Source organism: Crocodylus siamensis, chromosome 1 (assembly GCF_052110815.1).
Source record: "Crocodylus siamensis isolate JL-2025a chromosome 1, ASM5211081v1, whole genome shotgun sequence".
Taxonomy (NCBI): Eukaryota; Metazoa; Chordata; order Crocodylia; family Crocodylidae; genus Crocodylus; species Crocodylus siamensis.
The window spans coordinates 188,530,051-188,555,132 of NC_143395.1; the positions used below are offsets into that span (position 1 = coordinate 188,530,051).

The 25,082-nt window shown below is 43.1% G+C and overlaps 1 protein-coding gene across 1 annotated transcript in view; it reads right to left on the bottom strand.

The window, feature by feature from the left end:
• MACROD2 (mono-ADP ribosylhydrolase 2) overlaps window positions 1–25,082 on the bottom strand; it is a 1,497,602-nt gene that overhangs the window by 1,169,615 nt on the left and 302,905 nt on the right. The window lies entirely within an intron of this gene.

Below are 25,082 nucleotides of genomic sequence, written 5' to 3' on the forward strand. Positions count from 1 at the left end.
CCACCAAATGTAAGGCTCTACACAAACCAGCCATAAAAATGTTCTACCAGTAGAATGTAGAACATTTGCCACATTAATCACAGCATAAATGTAACATGTAGGGGGGCCTTAGAGACTGGTTTAGAGAGACATGAGCTTTAATATGCAAGAACCTACTTCATCAGAGGCTAGGAACCTACATCTAACATTAAACAAAGGATGTTGTTGCCTAAAGAAGCTTATGCCTCTCCAAACTGGTTAATCTCTAAGATGTTACCCTGCCCACCTTCTGCCAAATAATATTCCTCTGAGAGAACCAAGCAAAGAAGAAAAACCCTTTGTCAATTTAGAGAGCAGGAACTGGATTTTGGTGCAACATGCTATGAACTCTTCTGAGTTACTACAACACAGGCTGTGTCGAGATGAGCAGCTGGCTGTGTCGATTCCACGAGGAATGTGGTGCCGCAAACATGCCTGCGGCGCCACATATCGCACGTTCAAGTGTTCTCTGTGCTGCAACGGAGCAGCGCGGGGGGGTGACCCCTGGATGGGTAAAAAAACCCATGGGGAAAAACAGCAGTGTGGTGCATGCGGGGACAATGTGCACTGCTTAAAACCAGAACCAGGCTGTCTGGAGCAGTGCTTTGGCTGCCGGCCAGGCTCCAAGTCACGTGATCACTGCAGCCCTGGCAGGCCCCTAGAACCCCAGGTAAAGCTGCTGAGGCCAGCCCAGTGCTAGCCACAGCCTCCCCTACCCCACCCAGGGTAATTTGCCACGTGCCAAAGGGCACGTGGTACAGCTATTACCCAGGGACACCTGGAGGTAGCACAAGGTGCGCTGCTACTAGTTGTCCCTGGGGAACCAAACATCTACACTTGTATGGACAGGGTCTATGTGGATGAAGATCACTAAACGCAAAAAGTTCTTTTATCTGACTTCTGTACAAACAGTGAGTGAAACTCTGGTCCCAATGAAGTCAGTGAGAGTTCACTGAGATCAGAATTTCACATTCTGTATTTGTATGCTGTTCTATTGTATGTTCAGCTGTTTGTTCCAGCCACATAGACTAAACTACTTATGGACAGTGGCAATTTTCAGAGGAACATAACTCAAGACAGCCATTCACATTAAACTAGTCTAGCTGCAGCCACTAATTTTCTTCCCACAGCCTGGACAGAAATGGAAGGAAAGGCTGAGCATATAAACCTGACTAAAGCCTTTTACTAAAGCATTCATTCTACATGTAGATGGAAAATGTAGGTTCCTTCACCACAAAAACATGAATGGAAAAAAAAAATGGCACTGGGACTAGAACAGGTATTGACACGTTTCTCTGATTGCTTACAATTTATTGACACGTTTAAAAAAAAAAAGGAAAATATGAATAAATACCATACATAACTTCAGCCTATCCAAGCTTCATATTTGAAGCAGACTATTCCTATAGACCACAAATAACATTTGTCACATTTGTGCCAACATACATCAATGTCTGCTGTCCTAGGATAAATCCTAAAAGGGATCACAGGATAAGAAGTACTAACAGCTGATCCCAGGACAAAGTGCATCTGAATGGTTACCAGGATTGCATCATTGAATCAATGGCAGAAAAGCAACATGCATTCAGCTGCTCACTAAACCGTGATTAGAAGGGCAATGTGTGTACATGTCAATCCCACAATATTTCTGTTCTGACTGAACTTGTCCAGGACACAAGTATGTCTGGGGACAAAATAAAACATCTGTTCCTAGCCACAGAAACAGACTGTTGCAGAAAGAGGAATACATTCTGACCCCTCAAATTAGTAAGGATTTAAAATCATATAAGGACAGCTGATATTTCCAACTATCTTCTTTAAACTGACAGAATAAGAATAGGATACATTTTTTTAGGGGGTTGCCCCACTTATTTCTTTTGAGTGTTTTTTGTACAGCTACTTTCAGTCATACCATCAGAAGCCAGCTCTCCTGACACTGCAGGGGCACAGTCTCAACATGTCCTGCACTTAACAGGGTAATTTATCTTTGAAAAAAAAAACCATACTGTTATTGGTACTTTACTGTTACTACAACACAGCAAGAATGCTTTAAACTAGACTCTTGGGTATCATATGTAAAGTACTAGCAGCCAAACACAACTGTTGTCATGTCTAAGTACATGTGCAAAGCAAATTTACCTGTTCCTGTCTTTACTGAATTGCAGTATTACACATCAGTAAACCATGGCACAAACTGAAACTAGCAAAGTATCCTATGCTTCTCAAGTAACTTTTAAACTATTTTAACAGCTAGTCACTCCCCATCTGCAGTAAAATAAATAAATACATTTCTAAGCCAAATAATCACAAAAGCAACACTGGACAACAGGGCATGTCTACATGAGACGTTTACTGCGGAGCTGCCTCATTAGCTCAGCAGTAAGGTCCCTGGCAACCACACATTTGGCCCTATTAGGTTGCAGGAAACTAATAAATACCACCATAAATTAGTACTTCTAAATACAAGTACTATCCTGTGGTGGCATTCTGTAGTGTCCAACACACATGTAGAAGCTGACAGGACAGGCTGGGGCAGGAGGGTGTTTCAGTGTGGGGTCTGCCTGTAGGCTATCCCCACACTGGACCACCCTTGTGCCCCAGCCAGCCCCACTGCAGCACGCTGAGCTGGGCTAAAACAGCCTCATGCTGGCAGGATGATCCCTGGGCTCCCTGCTACCTTGGCTGTTCCAACCACGCTCAACATACTGTGGTCCCAGGCACAAATGCAAACACTGAGGAGAAATGAACTCCAGCATGATATGCATTGGAATTTAGTGCTTCACATTAATTGCATGTGTAGATGTACCCATTGAATAGGGAAAGGGGAATGAAAAATATCTTAATATGCTAACTAATTCTGCAGTTCCAGATTATGGGTCAGTTCTGGAGTCAGTTTTTGTTCAATATCTTCATTCATGATCTGGAAGATGGGATGGGGTGGACCCTAAGCAAGTTCATAGATGAAACCAAGCTGGGTGGGCGGGGGGCAGAGGGGGCATGCAGTAGATACACTGTAGGGATGGGCTAGGATTCAGAGTGACCTCAACAAATTGGAGGTTTGGGGCAAAAGAAATCTTATGAGGTTCAATAAGGACAAGTGCAAAATCCTGCACTTAGGACAGAACAATCCCGTCCGCCGATACAGGCTTGGAACTAACTGGCTAAGCAACCACTTTGCAGAAAAAGACGTGGGGGTTACCATAGACAATAAGCTGACTATGAGTCAGCAGTGTGCCCTTGTTGCCAAGAAGGCTAACAGCATACTGGGCTGCATTAGTAGGAGCACTGCAAGCAGATAAAGGGAAGTAATTAATCCCCTCAATTCTGCACTGGTGAGGCAACACCTGGAGTAGTATGTCCAGTTTTGAGCCCCCACTGTAGAAAGGATGTGGACAAGTTGGAAGGAGTAGAGCGGAGGACAATGAAAATGAATAGGGGGCTGGGCACATGACTTCTGAGGAGAGTATGAGGGATCTGGGCTTTAGTCTGCAGAAAAGAAGATTGGGGGCGGGATTTGATAGCAGCTTTTAACTCTCTGAAGGTGATTACAAAGAGGATGGAGCTAAACTGTTCTCAGTGGTGACAGATGACAGAACATGGAGCAGTAGTCATAAGTTGAATCAAGGGAGTTTTAGGTTGGATATTAGGAAAAACTTTTTCATTAGGAGGGTGGTAAAACACTGGAACAAGTTACCTAGAGAAACTGTGGACTCTCCATCCTTGGAGGTTTTTAAGGCGCAGCTCAACAAAGCCCTGGCTGGAATGACCTAGTTGGGGATGGTCCTGCTTTGAGTAGGGGGTTGGACTAGATGACCTCCTGAGGTCCCTTCCAACCCTAATTTTGTGTGATTCTATGATTGTACTCTACAGTCTATTAGAATGCTTCAACCTTGCTCATTCTACTTTTAAATGACAAAATCTAGAAATTTCAACGCTTCCTTCAAACTCATCCAGTAGCCCTCCCTCTAGAATTGTTTTAGAATAATCAGGCAACATTGTTACCACTATCCTGGGATCTCAGAAGTAAAAATCAAACAGCTCTCTTAAAGTAATGTGATGTGGGTAAGGTCTGATCCTGCTCTTTTTACTCTGGAAGACTCCCTGAGAAGTCAGCCGGAGTTTGCCAAGCTACAGTATTCAGAGTTATATCCAGATGTAATATAGCTTTCAGGTCTATATTTGGTACCATGTCAAAGGTAAAAAGGGTTTTTTAACATTCAAACTGAGGAACAATCATCCACATAACAACAATTAAATCTCTATTCCCCTCTAATGGGTTTTGGCCTTTAATGAGATGCTTAAGGCCCTACATTTCCCTGAAATTGATGGGAGTTGGGAACATTCAGCATCAGTACTGGATCTTTACTCTGTGCTCATGATATGCATAATCAGCACAGTTATCAGACTATTAAGAAGCCCCATTAGTGCCTGACTGTTGTGCTCCAGAGAATCAGTCCTTACTCTAAGCACCAAACTTCCTCCCACAACATTGAAAACACAGCTGTGCAAATGATTTGAAGGAAACCCATCTGAACAAGGCTCTGAAATATCAGCAAGGAGTTCTCCAGTTGCTGAAATATATAATTTGAATATCGAATATATTAAAATCTTTAACAAATATGGACCAAACTTCTGTATTCTAACTGTGAGCTGCTGTACTGAGTATTGAGTAAATACTGAGTACCAAGTCATATGATTTTATTTTTCTGCCCTGATTGCATAAGATGACAACAATTTCTGGCAGAAATCTGAAGCTCATTTTTCAGGAACATTTCTGCCAACATACTGCGTTACTTGAATTTTTGTCGAAAGCAATTAAAAAAGTGAACGTGCTTAAAGGAAATTCATCTTAAAAAATGACTAAATAGCCACAAATCTATTTCAGCATGCTACACCCAAATTCATTGAAAAGCAAAAGAGCTTCTTTTTTAAGCAATTACAGAGAGTAAAACTTACTTTTCACTGTCAATTCTGTTGAATTGAGTAGCTACAAATAAAGAGACGTCTACAGTTTTGTTATGTCTCTGGAGATAGCATCCTTAACAACATAGCTGAATAGCAGTGGTTACTTTTTGTTGAAGTACACTCATCTGACAAAACTGTAAAAATGTAAATTCTTTTGGGAGTATCTCTTTGTCAAGTATTAATGGCACTAGTAACTTAAATTGACATCTGTGTCATGCAGCCATGCATCTGTCAGTATAATAAAAAATATACTTTTAAAAGATTACTTGACATTGTCTGACTTCAGCAGCAGATGTTTGAGTTTATTTTGATGTAAAAATAATTTAAATATTTCTGTCGATACTTTTTAATTGTGAAATTTATTCAAGAAGACACCTTTATATCTGACAATACTGTAAAATGCAAAACATTCCATTACCACAGACACATTTTTTATTTCATCAATAAAACATCATAGCAGACAGCTGGTGAGCAGACTAACCGTAATTTATGAAACAGGCAACTCTATGTCCTCTTCCATGTTTTGTGAGGCATTCTTACCTGTCACTGCATATTGTTTGATCTTTTCTCAAAAATACAGGGGAGAACAAAGAGGAACTATGAGCAGGCAACTTTGCTTTATACATACTCAAATGGGGTTTTTTTACACAGAATGTTCTCGTAGCCATTAATAAAACCTCACATATTTTTGAAATACAGGTGATAAATAATATACAGCCAACTATAAATAAATAGATGCGTAGTAAAACTTAACCTGTAAGGCTTTCCTTGTATACAAATACAATGAAATTCTGAGAGGGGAGAAACATTATTATTGCAGGTTGTAGACCAGATTTACAATGCTATTAAGTGCCTAAAGATGTAGATAGATGCCTATAGTGGGATGCTCACTCAGGTAGGCATCTACAGCACGGCACTAACTTAAAGCCAAATTCTATTTCACTTATTACATGGATAAGTGGATTTAGGACCTCAGTGTAATTCTATTTCATTCTGCTCAAGTGCTGAAAATCCATTACTACATCCACTTGTGTAACACACCATCATATTACCCGTAAGACTAAGTCACAAAAATAGTAGTGAGGAAGAAAAGGGGCCATTTATCTTGTGCATTAAATGCTTTTCAAGCAGAAAGGAAAAGAATTGTACTTACACATCTAATACAGAATACAATATGGCCATCAGTTCCTGAGTTTTGCACTTCTGTGAATCCAAGTACAAAAGGCACATGGGTGCCTAAATTAAAGTAGCCAAAAGCAGGATTTGGCTGCATACGCTATGCATGGCCCTCCATGGTCGATTGTGCCCTTGTGCTCTACAAGCTAGATGGGAATATTAGTGTATGAGTAGATAAAGGGTAGAGGGCATGGGGTATTATTTTACTACATGGCTTTCCATTATGCTTCTTGCCAAGTCAAGCAAGGCACTTCCGTCTTGTGCCTTCTCATCTGTTAATTGGGGGTGTCACTGTTTACCATTGACCTAACTAAAATACAGCATATCTAAACTCAACAAATGCTCCAAATGTATTGTTCATTTACTTGGACAAATTCTCTCTTCCAGTCAACCTGTTCATAGAAACAGGTAATTGAGAGCAAAACATACTGCAGATACAGGCCTTAGCCTTCTAAATATGTTGAAACTCCAGTCTCTCTCTCTCTAATTGGTAGCGGTATAGGCAAAATGCCTCAGCTGTACATACTGAAGATTTTCTATGTTTTGCTCTCAGAATTGTCCTAAGATTTAAAGTTATCTCTTTGTAAATGATAAGACATCTTCGGGCAAAGCACAAAGAGTTCAGACATCTGAGAGTCTGTTTTGCTGAGATTTGTGTTATCTATGAAATAAACTGAAAAGAAAGTCAGAGAAACTGAATTTTCAATATACCTCACTTGTTTCACATGCTGACAAAATAAACTGAAAACCAGTTCAGTTGTCTAACTTAAGAGAATGATATGCAATGGGACATCTTGTGAGTGCTGTGCATTTAAAAGACTACAGCTGGACCCTTGGACATTAGTTGATGACTACTACACTAGTATTGCAACGTAGCAACACGTGACCCTGCATTCACTGTTAAAGATGTCCAACCCCTCCCGCTCAAGCTCTCTACAGCTGCAAAGAATACAATTCTTTTAAACTAAGATTTACATTTTTCCAAATAAAGCAGGTGTTTATCTCTGATTTCAATTTTCTTCAGGTTGATAAGACAAAGATCTCTTAAGAATACTGCAGTACATTAAATAGTTTTTTTCAGAGCTGTTTGACAAGGGAATTGTCATTATCCTATTTTCTATTCAATACTGAAGCAATAATTGACACAACTTAATTGCATTCTACTTTCACTTCATTACCGACTTCTTTCATAACATATATTTATGCAAGAAAGTTATCCAAAATAATGGTATGCATTACATCTTTCAAGCTTCATAATTTGAAAAAAAGGACTATTTGAAATCTGATATCCAAAGCAAACGCCAAAAAACACAGAAAATGATGGAGGCATTTTACATAGACAAGTCAGTTGTCATCGCAAGTGACAGCTGTGGAAACAGTGTACAGAAAGAACACAGCCATCTATTTGGCACAGGCTAATATACACTTTCCAAGCAGAAAAAGTAAAAATGCCAAAGGTTTTGCCTGCCATTGTAATCCAATTGCTCTGAAGTAGACAGAAAAAAAATTAACAGTATATCAAACTGTATAGCAGGTAGTAACTAACCACAGACATCTGGGTTATAGAAGTGGTGATGCCTGATTCTATCTCATGGTATACTGAGCATTGAAAAAAATGCCATGATTACTTCTCAGTATAAAAAACATTATTAACTATTGCAAAAAGTGCAATTCAAAGCCCATACAAACTTCTTTTCAAAGTTATTGCTTGTCAGGGGATCTTAATCTCTGCAAAACGTGCTTTCAGGTGGGACTGTCAGAACAGGTCTTCATGCTGATAGCACATCAGACAAGATTGCATTTAATTTTCAGTACAGAAGACCTTCACCATCTGGGGGGATACATTCCAGAGATCCCCATAAACGGCGAAATCTGTGAATACTGACGGGGCTCCCCATCAGACTCCACAGCTACCCCTGCATCCCCCCCAACTGTTTGCAGGGCTTCCCTGCAGTGCCTAGAGACCAACCCCTTCCCCCCGACTGCTGTGGAACCTGCTCTGAGTGCTGCCACAGCTGCCTCTGGCAGCGGCAGAGAAGATACCACCACCACGTTCCTCCCCATCCCCAGCGCTCCCCCGCAGCACCTGGGGACTGACCCCTTTCCCCTGAGCGACTGCTGCAGCTGCCTCCGGGGGAGAAGATGCTGCTGTTGCCCCACTACACATCCCTGGCATTTGCTCTCTGCCTGCCTCCTGTCTCAGCCCTTCTCCGCAAATCTGGAGTTCGTGAATAGTAAGGGTTTCTTGTAATCTGAAGACAATGGCATACTGGTAACCTTTGATTTTAAGAAAAATGTTCTCCAAATACAACATATTTTTACAAACTGAAAGGCATCATCTCTTACATCTTTTGAATAAATAAAACAAAATATTAAGGTAATAATACAAAGATACTTTCAGACTGGAAGCACTGATGTTCAACATTCAAGCTTTCAACAGAACAATTTATGCTTCATGAAATCAAAGCTTACAGCTGAAGAAAAGATATCAAGGGACTTGTCTTCCCTGTATTTTTCCCTGGGGTAACCCACGGTAAACTATGCCAAGACAAAAACCCAGAAAGCACAAGGTCTTTAACTTTTACTGTGAGGTAACCCAAGCCAGGTCAGTTTTACTCAGGGGTATAAGGCTGACCTCCTCATGAGTTTAGGTCTGAGGAAAGTAAAGTTGTCTGTATTTGCTATGTTCTTGAGGATAGCTCACGGGTAATAATCTAAGGTTAAAAAACAACAACCCAAAAATCAGTTTTAAAAAGTGGCTTTGCCACAAACACAGAAAAAGGTAACATATTGTTACCTTGTCTCATGAACTACCTGGCATTCAGGTTTTGATAATCACAAAAAGTAGGGCAGAAAGGAGCCTCATGAGGTAATTTAGTCCAGACCCTTGTTCAAGGCAAGAATAATGATTTTTTTCTCTTCTGCAAGTAACCAGTGTGGATAACTAAGTCCTGAAGAGCCTGCCAGTATGGCTAGGGACAGACTTTCAAACACCCTAAGGCTGAATTGATTCAATCTTTGCAGGTTAGTCTAAACTGCCTAGGCTAAATCACTTTTTAACTGCAGAGACAGCCCCTCTGGACTGAAAACATGCTGGCACATACCTGCAGTGGCTCAGGCTAAAATCCGGCAGGTGCAAGAGCAGCCCTCCCTTCCCTGCCACAGGGCTGAGCTGAGGAGGGCATGGCCAGGCCCCAGCATACCACTGTGATTAGGAAGGGGTCCTTCCGCCTCCTTGATAACACAGCACTTATCAGCTCTGTTATCAGCAGTTAACAACCCATTAGAAACAAAGCCTCTCTCATTAGTTCAAGCTCTTCTTAAACAACTTTTTCCAAAGAAAGGAATACAAGGACATGACCAGATGACCTTTTGATTAGCTCTAAAAAGCCCAAAACGAACACTGTCCTATCTGCCTTACATGGCATTAGATAGCATACCACATACTGGCTAGGTCCGTGCCATGGGAGAGAGGAGGAAGGGATCTCTGTTTAAGCAGCAAGCAGTGAGAAGAGAGGAGGGAGGCACAAGGAAGCCAGCAGACCCTGTTGTGCCTGCAAGTCTCTGCCGGAGCTCCAGCCAGGGAGCAGAGGGGAGAGGCCACTTCTGCTGTGGTGCAGAGAGCCCTGCCCAGCCCAGAGAGCATGCCACGATGCTGAGAGAGTCTGGTTTAACTTAAACAAGCAAGGGGTCTGAGACAGACATTGCATAAACTGGTTTGACCCCAATCAATTAAGTCTGATAATATATTCAACCAGGTTCATCTTAAATCGGTTTCAGTCAGCCATTTTCAAACTTGTTTATGTGCACTGAATGTCTGTTGTGTTCCAGGTTAAAATCCGTTTCTGATCACTTAAAGTGGTTTATGTGTAATGTCTGTCCCTAGCCTAAATACAGTGCAGTGAGTCCATTTTAAAAAATATTTAAAAACTCTGAAAAATTCTATCTATATGCAAAGTAAAATATCATTCTGATTACTATTTCTTTCTATAGCAGGAAACTGGAGTTAACTCTAACAAGGGTCAATGTAGGGCAAATTGTAGAAGAATGGCAGGATCTAACTTATATTTATCCTAGTTCCAAACTGACTGCACTACTAATATAGTCCTAGCCCTTCACTAAAGGCCTAAATACCATTTCCCAGCAATTATGAATTTATTTATGAAATTAAGTGAAACAAAGGAAGTTGACTGGTAAATTTCAATCAAAGCTAGGAAAATACCACATAAAAATATGAAATGGCCATCTTACGAAATCAAAGTAAATAAACTCTGTGCTAAAGCTGACAGCACACTGTTGCCATCATAATATACTATTCAGGTTTCATCTTAACTAGATGCATCAGCACATAATAAAGCTGAGATGACAGAGTACAACTTGCAAAAATTTCTTAACTGATCCTAAAGGATTACATATAATGCTCCCCTTTCTACACAAACGGACTTTCTGGATCAGGTTCTATTCCAGCTACTAGCTGCCTAAATGGACTTAGGCAAGCAAGTATGATCCAAATGCACTCTGGGTCCTCCTCCTGTTCACTGCTTCCTGTGACTCAATCTTGAGTCTAAGATGACAAAATGTTACAAAAGTAGATCCATCAACAGTTGTTCAGGCTCTGGAGCAGCGTGGAACAGGATCACACCTAATTAACTACCAGATGGATTAGAATCTGGCCCTTTTGTTAATGACAAGTCAGTTCAGGCAAAACAGAGCCTTATTACAGACTCCACTTTAGTATTTCTGGAGTGTAGTACTCATGACATGTTATGCGACTCAGGCTAGAAAGAGATGTCACCACATGAAGTGGATCAGCTGTACTGCAATGTGTCCTGGCACAGCTGATCTGCTTCACTGACATGCTTCACCTCTTTCCTGCCCTTAATGGTGCAGAAGAAGGGGTGATGTGATCTCCTAGCCTTCCCCACTCAGCCAGACCCACCCCCCACAGATCTGGCTGAGCAAGGGAAGTGGATATTTCTTGCTTATGCAGAGGCACCCTGAGATTCCCTGGGCTGCCTCTCTGTAAACAGAGAAAGTAGGTAGGTTCTCCAAGTGCTTGAGAGGCCCTTAGGCTCCCAGAACACCTGCCCAGAGTCACTGGAGAGTATGAATCACTCAGGCTCCTCATACTCTACTGCCATAGAGGTAACAGACATTCATGACAGTAAAGGAGCAAAGTTTAACACTACCTTTTGTTGCGCCACTGATTTTCCTTTGATGTGGTACAACAAAGGATAGCAACATCTATTTCACTGAATCATAGAAAATTAGGATTGAAAGGGACCTCAGGAAGTCATCTAGTCCAACACCCTGCTCAAAGCAGGACCATTTGTGCATAATTTGTGCCACCATAAAAAACATTATGGCAGCACAAATAAAACATCAGGTGACATCACTTTCCACTCTACCATCCCAAATTTGTTAGGAAAGGAAAAAAAATGAAGTCACCATTTTTACAGTTACCTGTCTTCCCAGATGCACTGAAAACTTGAACACTTTTTCAGAATCTTTAAAGAGTAAGGGAGGATCACATGCAATCGAAGATGAAAGTTTAGAGATACTTTCAAAGGCATGGGTGAGGAAAAATCTAAATGAAATCACTCCACGTGATCTCATTTCAGATTGTATGGGCAACATCTTCATTTCTCAAGCCTGTTTTCACCTCTTCTGTCTGCTAATGTTTTGTTCATGGGGTGTCTTATAATTCTCATGATAAACCCACATGGGGGAATGATTGAACCATCTTGTACACAATATTTCTGAGCATGAAGTATGCATATGATCACTGGGTAATGTGCTGTAGGTACCTGCATGTGAGCTTCTTAAATTCTCCATATAAATCACTGACATCACAATTACAGATGCTGTTGAACAATGAATGAGATTATTTTTATTATCAACATAAATGTATACTGTCCTTACATTCTGAGTTGCAATCTTGCTCTTGTAGATATATATGGCAGCATGGATGTCATCATGATGTGGGATGTTGGTATATAAGCTGGTAACATCCACGGCAACTAGGAAGGTATTGCTAGGAAGATGGTCTATGTTTTTAAGTTTTTGTAGAAAGTCAGTTGTGTCTTGGACAAAATTTGCTCTTTGTATGATGAGAGGTTTTAGGATGGCTTTGATGAAACCTGGTATTTCTTCAGTTAGTGTTCCACAGTTGGATATTATAGGTCTGCCAGGGTTCCCTTGTTTGTGGATTTTAGGAAGCATGTGAAAAGTCCATGTGAAAAGAGCATATGGGTTGGGTAGCGGTGGGACCAGGTCAACATTTTCCCCCTTTTCTCTCCCACCTACCTGTCTCACAACTGTTGTCTCCCATCACCTCTGATCTTCACTGCTACACATTTGCATTTTCACAGACCTGCAGTTTGCATATTGGCTTCTATTCCACCCAGGAGACACCAGACACCAGCAGACTATCCCTGTCCCTGAAGAAGTGTGGTTGTACCCAAAAACTTGCAAAGAACATTTTTTCCAACTATTTAGTTGATCTAATAAAAGATATCACATTTACCCAAAGAACCTTGTCTGCCTGCTGCCCTTTACCAGACTGTATGTAGGTTCTATGGCAGAGGCATTCATTAAAGATGATAAATTTAATCAGAAGAGGTAGGACAAGACTACTACTTTTTTTCTCTTTGAAGAACACCAGCAAGGCAGGTCTGCTACAATTCTACTACATAGAGACGTGCAAAGAGGCCACATTGGGTGTGTTCACATGACTGCACACGTGCCTCTTGCCCCCCCTCAAACCCCTTTAAGGTGGGGTAAAAGGCACATGCGGGAACAAAAAAATGTTTGCAGCTCAGGGAGAAAATTAGACCCTGGATATCATGGGGTCTAAAAAACTCAAAATTTAAAAAAACGGGGCAACCAGAGGCTGTGTCCTCCATGGAGATGCTCTGGCTGCCAGACCATGTGTATGGTTGGTCCTCCCCCTGGTGCTGAAACACACGGCTGGCCAGGCTGCATGTTTCAGCACCAAGGCTCCAGTGCTGGTGAGTAGCGGGTCAGGGGGGCTGGAAGAGGGGGGAGGGGACCATGGGGGGGACCCCCGATGGCCCTGCCCACTCCCCCAGCCCCCTGCCCTGGATGGCCCCTCCCCCATCCACCCCAAGGCCCCCAACCCCTGCCATCCCTCCCAGCCCCCCACCCCTGCCCTGGCCAGCCCCCTCCCCCCATGACCTCCTATCCCTGCCTCCCTGCCCCATAGTTTAAAAAAAACACAAACCCCCCGGCACTTACCAACTGCCGTGTGGCTTCCTGGGGCCCTGCCCGCACAGTGCAGGGCAGGGTGACAGCCCCAGCGGCCCCAGCCCAGGCCTTGCTGTCCCCCCTGCTGCCTTGTGCTGCCCCCACACCCCTGCTTCTAAGCTAAGAAGAGGCTTTTTTTTCCATTTTTTTTCTGGTTTTTCTGGGGGGTGTTTAAGTGATGGTGCCTGGGGTTATGGGGGTAGCCTTGGAGAACTGGGGGTGCAAGTTGGAGGGTGGGGCTGGGTGAGGAAGCCATTGGGGGGACTGCAGCAACTGATGGAGGATGGGGCCAGGTGTGGCAGCAATTGGGGGGATGGGGTGGGGCATGTAGGCCTTGCAATGGGGGTGTTAGCCTCTGTGGGGGCTATTTGGCCCCAATGGGGGGCCGTACCCCTTGTGTGGGGGCTGAATCCCCTGTTGTGGGGCTCAATCCCCTTTTGGGGACCTGTACCCCTTGTTTAGGGGTTGAACCCCCTGTTGGGGGCCGAAACACCTGCTGGGAGCCCATACCCCTTATTTTGGGGTGGAACCCCCTGTTGGGGGTCCATATCCCTTGTGTGGGTTTTAAACCCCCTGTTGGGGGCTGTACCCCTTGTGAGAGGGCTGAACCCCCTATTGGGTGGGCCAAACCCCTTGTGTGGGGGCCGTCGCCCTGTGGGAGTGCAGCAAAACATGTATTCATGAATTCATGAAACATGTATTTAGAGTTCACTTTATTATTATGATAAGAGACTTACTTTAACACTGTAGATATATCAATAAAACATTGTCCAACTGATCTCTGTCTCTGTCTTGCTCTGTGTCTTTATAGTGGTCTTTTGTTTTACTTATGGAGGAACACTGATTTGGGGTATTTTACAGAATGACTTTGGGATTTTTTTATTAGGGATTTTTCAGTTTTCCAATAGGGAACACCAGAATTCCTGCTAGGGAGGCCAGTGGCAGGACCCTACTTGCTCAGAGCTGGCACCTTGGACCCATCTGGCTGTGGCTGGCCACCTGGACAAATGGGGCCAGGAGGACGTGCTTTGACTGTTCAAAGCTGGCCACCACACCTGGAACATCTTTCAGGTGATAGCTGCCCAGATGGTCGGGCAGGGGCACACATGACAGTAGTGCTGCACAAAGGCCAACCCTGCAACCGCAGTCCACTGGCAGCTGGCCCAGAGGGGCAGATGCCTCTACTGGCTCTACAGTCCCCATCCAGGTCTGGCATGTGCACAGCGGTCACAGCCAGGCAGCAGCCCCCACTGCCAGACTGCTGCAGTGGGTGAAGGGTGCAGGGAACTCTCAGGGTTGCTTCAGCATTCCAGCTGGCACAAGGGGTAGTGACCCCAGGTACCAGTTGGCTGGGCCCCAGAAGCTTGTGAGACCAAGTAGCCCCGAGCTACTTGCCATGGCAGCTTTTTATACTGCTGGGGACAGCACAGGTGCTGGCCCCGGGCTCTAGCTCCTCTTGGCTGAGGATCCGAGAGGAGCCAGGCAGGGTTATTTTGCCCCAAGTGGCACAATTTGCTCCACAGCAAAGTGTGTGTCCAAGCATGTGCACTGAAGCAAAAAGCCCGGGCTCAAATTTGCACTGCTTCTATTCGAGCTGCTGCAAGTGCACATGCTTGCATGTGTGGACACGCCCATTGAAGCTAGAGTAGTGAGGATAAGAAATCAGTAACTTCACTGAAATTTATGAAAGAAAGGAAGTTACTTATAGATGGGATAAACTTAACTGACATTGCAGGAGACACTCCCAGGTCTTACCATAATGGAGAAATTTTTCCCTAGAATTCCCCACACTTGTTTCACAGGAATTCCGCTGATTGAATTCTGGTACAGATATGATGTCTGCTCCTCCCAGTGTTTATACCGCCATTTTATTGAGCATTGCTCCAGTAAGATAGCATGGTGGCTAAGATGCTTGTGACCAGCTTCGATACACTCAAGCTCCCCAAACTTCTCAATTCAAGTGCAGTAAGCAATTTAGTCAACTCCACAATGGCTGCCTATGCTAAAATTTCCCAGCATGACTTCTCCTAGAGGCAAATGTTTGGCAACTGCCTGCACGTTGGTTTGTCTATTGTCTCAAACAGTAGCTATTTTAAATATGAAGAGTTAAAAAATGGCTATCCTTTGTCTATCCTACAGGCTTCAATCCCTGGGTTTTTGAATGACACATACCACATTGCTCAAGAAGGTAGTTTTGACTGAAAGCTTCAACACAGAAAACTGCAACATGCTGGTGAAAAGTCAAGACAGCATAAACAGTTTCTTGAGACAATTTACCAAGAAAAGCAGATTGGCTGAAGAACTTCAGCACAGATTTATGGAATTCTGGAAAATGTCTTTCAAACTTTGCCACTACTTTTTTTCCTCCCTATTTGTACTTTTTATTGTATCTATCAGCCACGTACCTACATTTTTGTTGCTTTAGTTCATTGTTCATGACAGTATTATCAAACCACAAGCATAGTACAAATATACTAAGCGAGTTCTGTGTCACACCTTCTCAGCCAGTTTTCTTCTTGTGAGATAAGGGCTACAAAATCCACCTCTAAGTTGTGGCATGTAAATTCACAGCCTTCCAAAACTACCAGATGTTCACTTCTTACCTGGACAGTCAGCCATACCAAATGTTTCTATGGATGTATAGTGATCTGCTATCCAAGTCACTAAACACAAAGGCTAGATACAGATGTCTGAAAAGCTTGTAAGTGGCGTAAGTTAGACTGGTAGTGAATAGTATGTTTGCCCTTTGATGGGGGGCACGCAGTGGCTGAGGCCAGCAGGTTGGGGGCACTCCTGCACACCTCCCAGCATATTCCCCAGGCTGCTGAGCACAGCCGAATAACCAGGACACCCCCGCCTGGCTGTTGGGCATGGGTGATCACTCCCCCAACATCCTGCCACATCACCTATCAGCCACTGGCATCTGTCATCTGCAGGCAAGCAGCAGGAGTGAGGAAGGGAGGTATCTGTTTTCCTATGCACAAGCTCCTGCATCCCTGGGCTGTGCCTCTGCACCCTGCCATCAAACACACCATGATGTACACACAGACCTGACATGGAGCCCAGGAGAATCCCCCTCTTTGGGTACAGTCCCATGAAGCCTGACTGGGCTGCCGGGCATGGGTGAGCACACCTTCCCCAAAACCTGTCTAAGGTAAATCAATTTTCAGTGCACATCAATCCACATCTATCTTAGACCAGGTTCCACCATTTTTAGGCCAGTCTATGTGCACTGAACTTCTGTTCTGTTACTTTTTTAGACCACTTTACCATCATTTGAACCAGTAAAAGTGTATTGTCTGTACCTGGTCAAAGAGTTCTGGTATAATCTATTTTAGTACAGCGAGTACACTCCATCCTCTTGCTGCTTCTACTAATCTTTGTTTCAACTAGCAGGCAGCTAATATTTTGTAGTTCTAGTGATCTAACGTATCTTAAACTAGTAAGTAGTCATATCTCACCCTTCTGGTATTACATCTCTCTCTGAATTGCAGCTCCTCACTAAATAGTCAATATACCAATATAAAATGTGGATCAATTTTCTTAAAATTTCGCACATTTTCTAGCTTCCTGGGTATTTTATTAGGCTTAGCACTTAAAAATCTCCCTTTTACTATGAAAGAATCCTCACTACAATCAGCCTTTTATTTAATAGCCAAGAATACGTCTAAAATTAAACCCTCTTCCCAGACTTGGCCACTATGCCAAATTTCCTGACCTGGGAAGTCAGTCAGTGGCATCTTACCTCTCTATTATTTTCAATATTTTACTTTAGCTCTAATATAATCTAATAGACTCATATTAGAAAATTATCTAGTACAAGGATAGGCAATCTTCTTTGACTCCAGGCAAGAATGACCTACCCCAAATCAGAGGTGGGTAGGCAAGCACTAGCACCTATCCGGCAGTGCTGCCACCTTCTGTGCCCATAGTGACACAGGGAGAATTCCTGCAGCCAGTGCCTGTCCCTGCAGCAGTACAGAGAATGCACCCATTGCCAAAGCCCCCTGCCATCAAAGTCCCACATTTGCAGGCTGGATCCAGTGGTTTCATGGGCCAAATTAAGTCTGTGAGCCATAGGTTGCCAGCCCTCAGTGAAACGCTTTACTATAAAAATGGAGAGGGCTGCCTGAGAACATTAAAACTTAAAAGCTAACAAGTTCTGAATCCTGCCAAACCAGGAACACAACCTTGCAAAACCATATCATTAAGTATGATAAAAATCTTCCCTCCCAAGCCTTCCCCTGCATCTAAGTTATTGCTTCCCATGTGATGTCCTGTGTAAATTAGATTGCCAGCTTCCTAAGACAGCCAAAAGAGGTTAAAACTTCCCAGTTTGCCCTGTGACATATGATTAAGTCCCACTTTCAAGAGTGAGTCTGACACTTAGGCCTCACTCGCTGACCTCCAATGAACTCAAGCTCCAACATTTTTTAAAAGTGGTAATAAGTCAGTATGGATATTTTTGCCAAAATGTTCACTTGTCTTTATTTTTCTCCCCAAAAGAACAATGTAAGCCTATGGAGAAATACAAAAATGTCAAACAATTACAATTTCAAAGAGTTTTTTAAGCTTTGAATTCTACCACATAACACCCTGTGTTAACACATCTGAGATAAGTACTGTTGTTCCCATTTTCTGAGGAAAGATTGCACGGTGGAGAGAAATAACTCTTCCAACTCTACACAATTAATTAGTGGCAAGTGCCAGAGACAGGGACAGACCTTAGAACACATGTCTCATGCTTTAAACATTAGACCCAGCTTTCAAAGTGAAAAAGGAATTAAAAAAAAGAAAAACAGCTAACCATGCGGCACACAAGAAATTCTCTTCTTTGTTGGAAAGCAGTTACTTCTACCTCATATTCTGCGCCTAAATTGCAGAACAGATGGCTGAGAGGATAGTTAAATTGGAGGGAAGAAATGTATCATAAGTCCTTTTCCTGAATTGGCAGGTAGACAGACTAGAAGACCAAGCTTGTCTTTTCTGTCTCTTATTTCCATGGTAAACATGAGGCCAACTTGTCACTACAGAGAAAATAAATGAATCTGTGCATACAGGCTTATGGTCATGCCCTTGAAAGGGGAGCCGATCTCTTATTCATAATACTATGCTACCACGAGTGAAAGGCATTACTAAATAACTCCTTCCCTTATGTATTAAAGGCCACAGGGATTGTATAATGTTACCTAAGATTATAGAAAGAAGAGAGACCTATTCCTCTGACTGCAAATTAATAAAACCGTGTAGGAGTTTTATATAGATCTCTACTCCTCCCAAACTTTTAGCTTCAGGCAGTCTCTCTGCAATATTTTAAACAAATTAAATTTACCCCAATTAATGATTATACTGCTTCCTTCAATCAGCCCATATCCCTCTAGGAAATTAATTGAGCTATTAAGAGTCTCAAGGCTCAGAAGGTACCTAGCCAGATGAGGTCACCCCTGGACAGACATTAAATTTTCTTATCTACTGCTTTGTGTAACCACACAAAGTTCTCAACTAGTAAAAAAAATTCTGCCCAACCAGTTAACTTGTTTAAAAAAACACACAAAAGCTTAACTCTGACATCATAATAACTAAGGAAAGAAGCTCAGTAGTGCAAGAACCTACGGTCATCAATGCACTGGCTCCAGGTGTAATTATACTGCAGAAAAGAATATGGTTGAGAAAAAGGGCAAATTCTTAGCACTTAAGAGAAGACTTTCCTAATGAAGTAGTTGGAAAAGATGTCCCACAAACTAGGAAAAACAACCAGGCTTATTTCCAGGGCTTTAAATTGGTTGTATGAGAACTACATGGACTTACACATGACCTTATGTCTTCCTTTCTCTTTGAGTGGGAAATCCTACTGTGCTGAACAGGAAAGTTTGTTGATATTGGTACACAGCACTTTGGCCAGCCAGGTGCTTGTGATGAAGGAAGCTAAATGGACTAAGTCCTAGCCTGCAGCATTGGTTGGGAACATTTTTGGAAGTGGGCCTGGCTCAGTGTGAGCATGTTTATTAGTATGACCTTTTCACTCCAGTGTCAGATGGCAGTCTATACCTGGCAACAGGCCACTGAGACTGCCCTCTACTTGGTTCCCCATGACTTCATGTTTCATGGTATTGGTTTAGTGTTGTCCCTAGGTTACTACAATTCTGTAACTGGTTTTTCAGGGGGAGTTCAAGCGCAGCTGTTTGAGCCTGAGGATAAAGAGGGAGGCTCTAAGAGAGCTGGGGAATGTGAAAAAAGGTAGTCCAGGAAGGACAAGGAGAAAAAAATGATCTCAGGGAAGACAGAGTAAAATCTGAGTGAGGAGAGAAGAAACTGGAATGGCACAACAAAGACTATTTTGGAACAACCTGCTGTGCTGTTGCAGAAAACCTAGGCACTCTGGTACCCCTCTTGTTTTAAAGAAGAAAACACCATTTTCTCCTTTCTGGGAGCTGACCAAGAAGGAATTCCCAGAGGTGAGGGTGCTACAAAACATTGAAGAAGCCAGAAACTGAGAAAAGCCAGGGTCTCAAAGCCAGAGCCTTGCCCCTTGCATAGCCACATTAGAGCTGCCTGCAGGGGTCTTCTCAAGAGATGGAGACTGAACAAGGCCACTTCCTGGGGAGTCCTGAGGAGGACTGAATCCCTTACCCTCTGAAAAGAGCAGTTTGATATGGCTGTGAGAAGCTTCAAGTGGTGATTTGCTTCAGAGGAGATTCAGCCCGATTCGGTGGCTGAATCTCTGAATCTGAATCTAATCAGGGGACCAATTTAAAGGTCCAAATCAAGTCAAAGCTCTCCGAATCTTCAGAAAAGATTCGGAGAGCTTCTGTGATTCGAGCAGTCCCTGGTGGCTGTGGCAAGGAGCTGCAGCCACTCCAAGCTGCAGAGTACAGGGGGGGATGGGGAGGAGGGGACCATGGGAGGACCCCTGCCAGCCCAACCCCCACTAGCTCCCCCAGCCCCACTGACCCCCCCATGCCCCCAGCCCCATGCCATGGCTGCCCCTGCCTGCCCCAGCTCCCAGTACTTTAAAAAAAAGCCCTGGGACTCACCAGGTGCTGCCGGGTGGGGGTGGGGGGACAATTCCCACTGCTCCACGCTGCATTGGGAGCTCTGCACAAGCCTCCCGAGCCTCCCCCTCTGCTGCCCCAGCTCCCACATGGCTGCCCCATCTGCTGGGGCTCTTGCTTTTTAAGAAAGGAACAAGCTGAAAAAAGCCCCAGGACTATCCACTCCTGATGCAACCTCGGGACTTCGGGGACCCCTGTAGAGCCCCCCATGTGATGCGGGGTAGTGGGCATCGCCCCCCACCTGCAGGAGCGGTGAGTCCCAGGGTTTCTTCAGGGGGGTTTTTTTTCTTAAAGGACCGGACCTGGCCCAAGTAGGGAAACCACGAAGGGGTGGGGGAGTGGGGCGGGGGGGGGAGTTCAGGGACTCATGCAGAGTCCCCCATGCAGCTCATGCAGAGTCCCCCTTCACACAGAACTACAGTTTGATCCTTAAGTGACAGTGCCACATAGAGCTCTCCAAAAGAGAAGTGGCATCAGATTCACTCCTGCCTGGAGATACTTGAACGCAAATTGGATAAATGAAAACACAAGGGGAAACAAGATGCACTACAGTCAACATATTCAAATTTCTTCATCCACTGAAGGAAAAAAGGGTGGATAGCCATACTCCTGTTATTAGAGCTCTAAACCAAAAGTGATCTGGCAGTTCAGGAAGAACAGGACAGGAAGAGAAATCCACAGACTACATGAGATCAGTGTCCCAAATATAGATGAGAGGCTGAGGAATGCAAACTGGAGAAGGTAGAGGAGGAGAACGAGTGCAAATAAACTCTTCAAGATGGGGAAGAGAGAAAAGAAACTCTTTAAAATATTGGATAACACTGGATAATATTTGGAAAACAGCTTCCTTTCATTTTAAACCATATAAAGTGTCACCCAAGTTTGACCACTCAAGCATACCTAGATACCAGTGTGAAATGACTCCTAACATGCTTGTAATACTAAAAACAATAATTTCAGAGCTGAGAGACTATATAGGTTTTCCTCGCTTTTCATACCAAAATTTTATTTATAGCCATAGAAAAATTCAGCCATTTATTCATAATTCCATGACATTATGAGACTGACCTTTTACTGAAACGAATCTTACAGATTGATTAGAAATTCCATACAATAGTGCTGACTTGTATTTGTTCTAAATACATCAGGCATTAGTGTAATCTAAAAATTACTGTTCTTTCATTTAGGTTCATCTTTTTTTAGGTTACTTAGGCTATAATAAGTTTATTACACACTTAATAATTTTCAACACCTTAATCAAGTCCCCTTTAAATCTTCTCTTTATCAGGCTAACTAATCCCCAGTAATCCCATTTAAACTTCTGGTTTACATTCCACTAATACTCCACATAAATTTGATCTGTACAAGGAAGTAATAGTACTTTGGTGAGTCTTGCAGCAAAACATTCTGGTCCATTAAAAACAAGCAGAAAACTGTTCTGACCTGAAACATATATTGGTGCTATCAGCAGACAAAATCATTATCTGACAAATTTGAAAAAATATCAAACAAATTACTTGGTTTCTTCTGCCTTATCAGGCAGCTGGCTTTGGATTATCTCATTAAAAATAAAAGAGAAGCTTTCATTGAAAAGATAAAGAAATGTTTTCATTGTCTACACAAATGAGCTGTAGTGAAACTCAAAACAAAATTTTAACACATCCTTCTCACTAAGCTTTTATGGACAAATCTTATTCTACTTCTTGGGCATCCAAGTGGACTTAGGTGCCTAAGTTCAATTCTGATGCACGATGTTTGAGTCCCTGAAGATCCATTAATGCATCTACTTTTGTGACACACTACCATCTCACCCTTAAGACTAAGTCAGAATAAAGAAGCAAGGAGGACCTGCCTCCTCCTTGTGTTAATAGTTTTTTTCAGGGACTTGAGCAGGGTAGAATAGAATCTCATTAGGTGTCAAACAGATGGAATAGAATATGGACCTCTTACTGGTTACAATTTAAAAAAAATACATACCACGACATCACTATTGGTGCCACGTTGTGTAGCAAGGTATCATGTAGCATTCTAATATTATAAAAGCCTAAGTCTGTCTGTCTGTCTGTCTGTAACATTTTATTTGCACTCTGATTGGCTGACAGAAACAGCCAATCAGAATGCTCCAAGTGTGGAGGAGCACCACCATAATTCCAAAGCCGCACCAAGGACCAGACAGAGGGTGGGGGAGCCGAGGGTGGCCTAACAACCCCCTCCCCGGTCCCTGCAGAGGCAAAACAAAGGCACTCCATTCCAGCCCCCTCCCCACACCATCCCGCATCATTCCTGATGGACAATTGGCTAGCGTAACAATAAGATACAAAGGACTTCATTAAAATGCAAAGCCATCTTCTTCTTACAGGCAAATATTTAATATCCTTAAAATACCAACACCTCAAGTCCTCATACCCAAATAGAAGTAAGACAAGTCTAAATCTATGAATCTTTAAAGGGACTTGTGTGGTTCAGAAATCTAGGTCATCTTTCTGTGTGGGTGTATCACACCTGCCTCTGAAAGTATGCTCTTCCCTGAACAAAATGTCTAATCTAAAATACTGGAATCCCTGCAGCCAAGTCTGCAAACTGGAGATTCCTTCTTTTTATCTGAAGCAATGAATGAGCTGCAACTCTATCTAAACTCTGAATATTAAAATTACAGCACTTGTATTAAAGACCAAATATATCCCAACGGGCAGCATACCTCAAACAAAGCTGTTCATTTTTTCCACGGTTTTCCTTAAATAAAATGTCCTTGTGTAACCTCACCTACAGCTGACTGCTTTATCATAACAATTTAAGGAAAAAGGGCTTGCAATTATGCCCTTGGTCAAATTTCTATTGCAATTCTTTCCTTTCTGCCAGATGGAAGAAGCTGAAAGCAACCCCTTACCATGGAGCAGTGTCATGAAATCCCTGCTTCTCTACTCCCTGAAGAGCAGATTAAACTCTGACCCTAATATAGTCATTTACAGAACTTCCATCACTTCAAAAGTTGCTGAATTTCAGAAACTCCATTTCCTTCCTTATGTCTCTCTAAATATTCCAGGAATTTGAGACCTATCCCAACATTATGATTTGTGAATTATGAAATATAACAGCAGCTCTCCATTGTTGAATATTTCTTACTTATCTATTTCATTGTAAAAATCTTTCCACTCGAGAACCACTGACTGGGACAGAAAGACAGGAAAAGAAAGCAGGATTGGGGAAAGCAAACAAAGAAATGCCAGAGAACTGTGACAAGGCACTTGCCAAACTTTGCCTAAGAATTACTGACATAATATATGACATGTAGCATAATGATTTTCTACTCTTTTCAATTTACACTGCAAAATTTTTTAACCTCTTTCCGTGTCCTGTCCCCCCCAAGAAAAAGTCCCTTGTCTTGGAACTGAGTACGGGGGGAAGGAAGAGGGGCAGGGGGGACAGGTGGCAGCTGTGGATCTGGCTCTGGCTCCAGAACGGCAGCTGTTGCCGGCCCCCCCACCACCTTCCCCCTCTACCTTCCCCCCTGCAGCTTTGGGGTCCTTCCCCACCATGCCTCTTCTGGTGGCCTTCCTCCTCCTCCCCATGTACCCCTCTGCCATTTACATTTGTTCTAGCTCCAGTTCTGTTCCAGCCTGTGGCAGGCAGCACAGCCTGGTCTAGTGGCAGCAGTGATGGGGGCAGGGCAACTCTGGCCCCAGCCCTGGGGCCTAGCTGGAGCTGGGGCTGCTGCTACTAGGCTGTCCTTGGGCTGGAGCACAAATATGTTCCATGCCCATGGCTGGAGCAGAGCTTGAACCAGAGCAAAGGTAAGCATCAGGAGGGAGAAAGGAAGACAAGGGTCAAAAGCTGCAGAGGGCGGAGACAAGGGGAAAGACAACAGGGGAAGAGGGCTACAGAATGCAGGGGGGGAGGTTCCAAGGGGAAAGGCAGTGGGGAGAACAGACAGCAGGCAATCTGTGGGAGTTTAAGGGGCAGCAGTCAAGCAGCTTGCCCCCTATCACCTGGCCCCCAGGGTCTGGCCCCCTATCATCTCCCTCACTGCCTGTCCCCTCTCCCCGCCAGTGCTTTCCATGCTATAGCAGTGGGGAGACATATTTAAGATGACCTTTCAATAATTAGATTATAGACCTGGAAAATTATAACAAATTTATAAATCTGCCATGTCTAGAATCTAATTATTGGGGGGGTCATTTTAATTTGCGGTCATCTTGGATTTGGGTAAACATGGTAAATTTTAGAGCCAATATCAGCACAGAGCTGTCATGTACACTGTACACTGGTTGAGGCATCTCCTCAGAAATTCTATAGGATCATAATACATGCCATGTCTGTGCCATACAGATAGTGGTATCTTTGGATAACTAATTGCTAGGGCATCTCCCAAAGCACATCTCCTAGAGTGTAAAGAAGCCCACTCTTACTAATACCATCAGATAAACTGTTCAATACAACAACCTCATAATTGCTCTTTAAAAGAATGAAATAATATTCATGATAAGAACATATGGAAGCTTATTTTACACTAAAGGACTAAGATAAGAGATGAAGCACAGTTCAGTTGAGTTTTATTCTACAGAGGAAACTAATTTCTATTCTATCATTTTCATTGTATATGAAGAT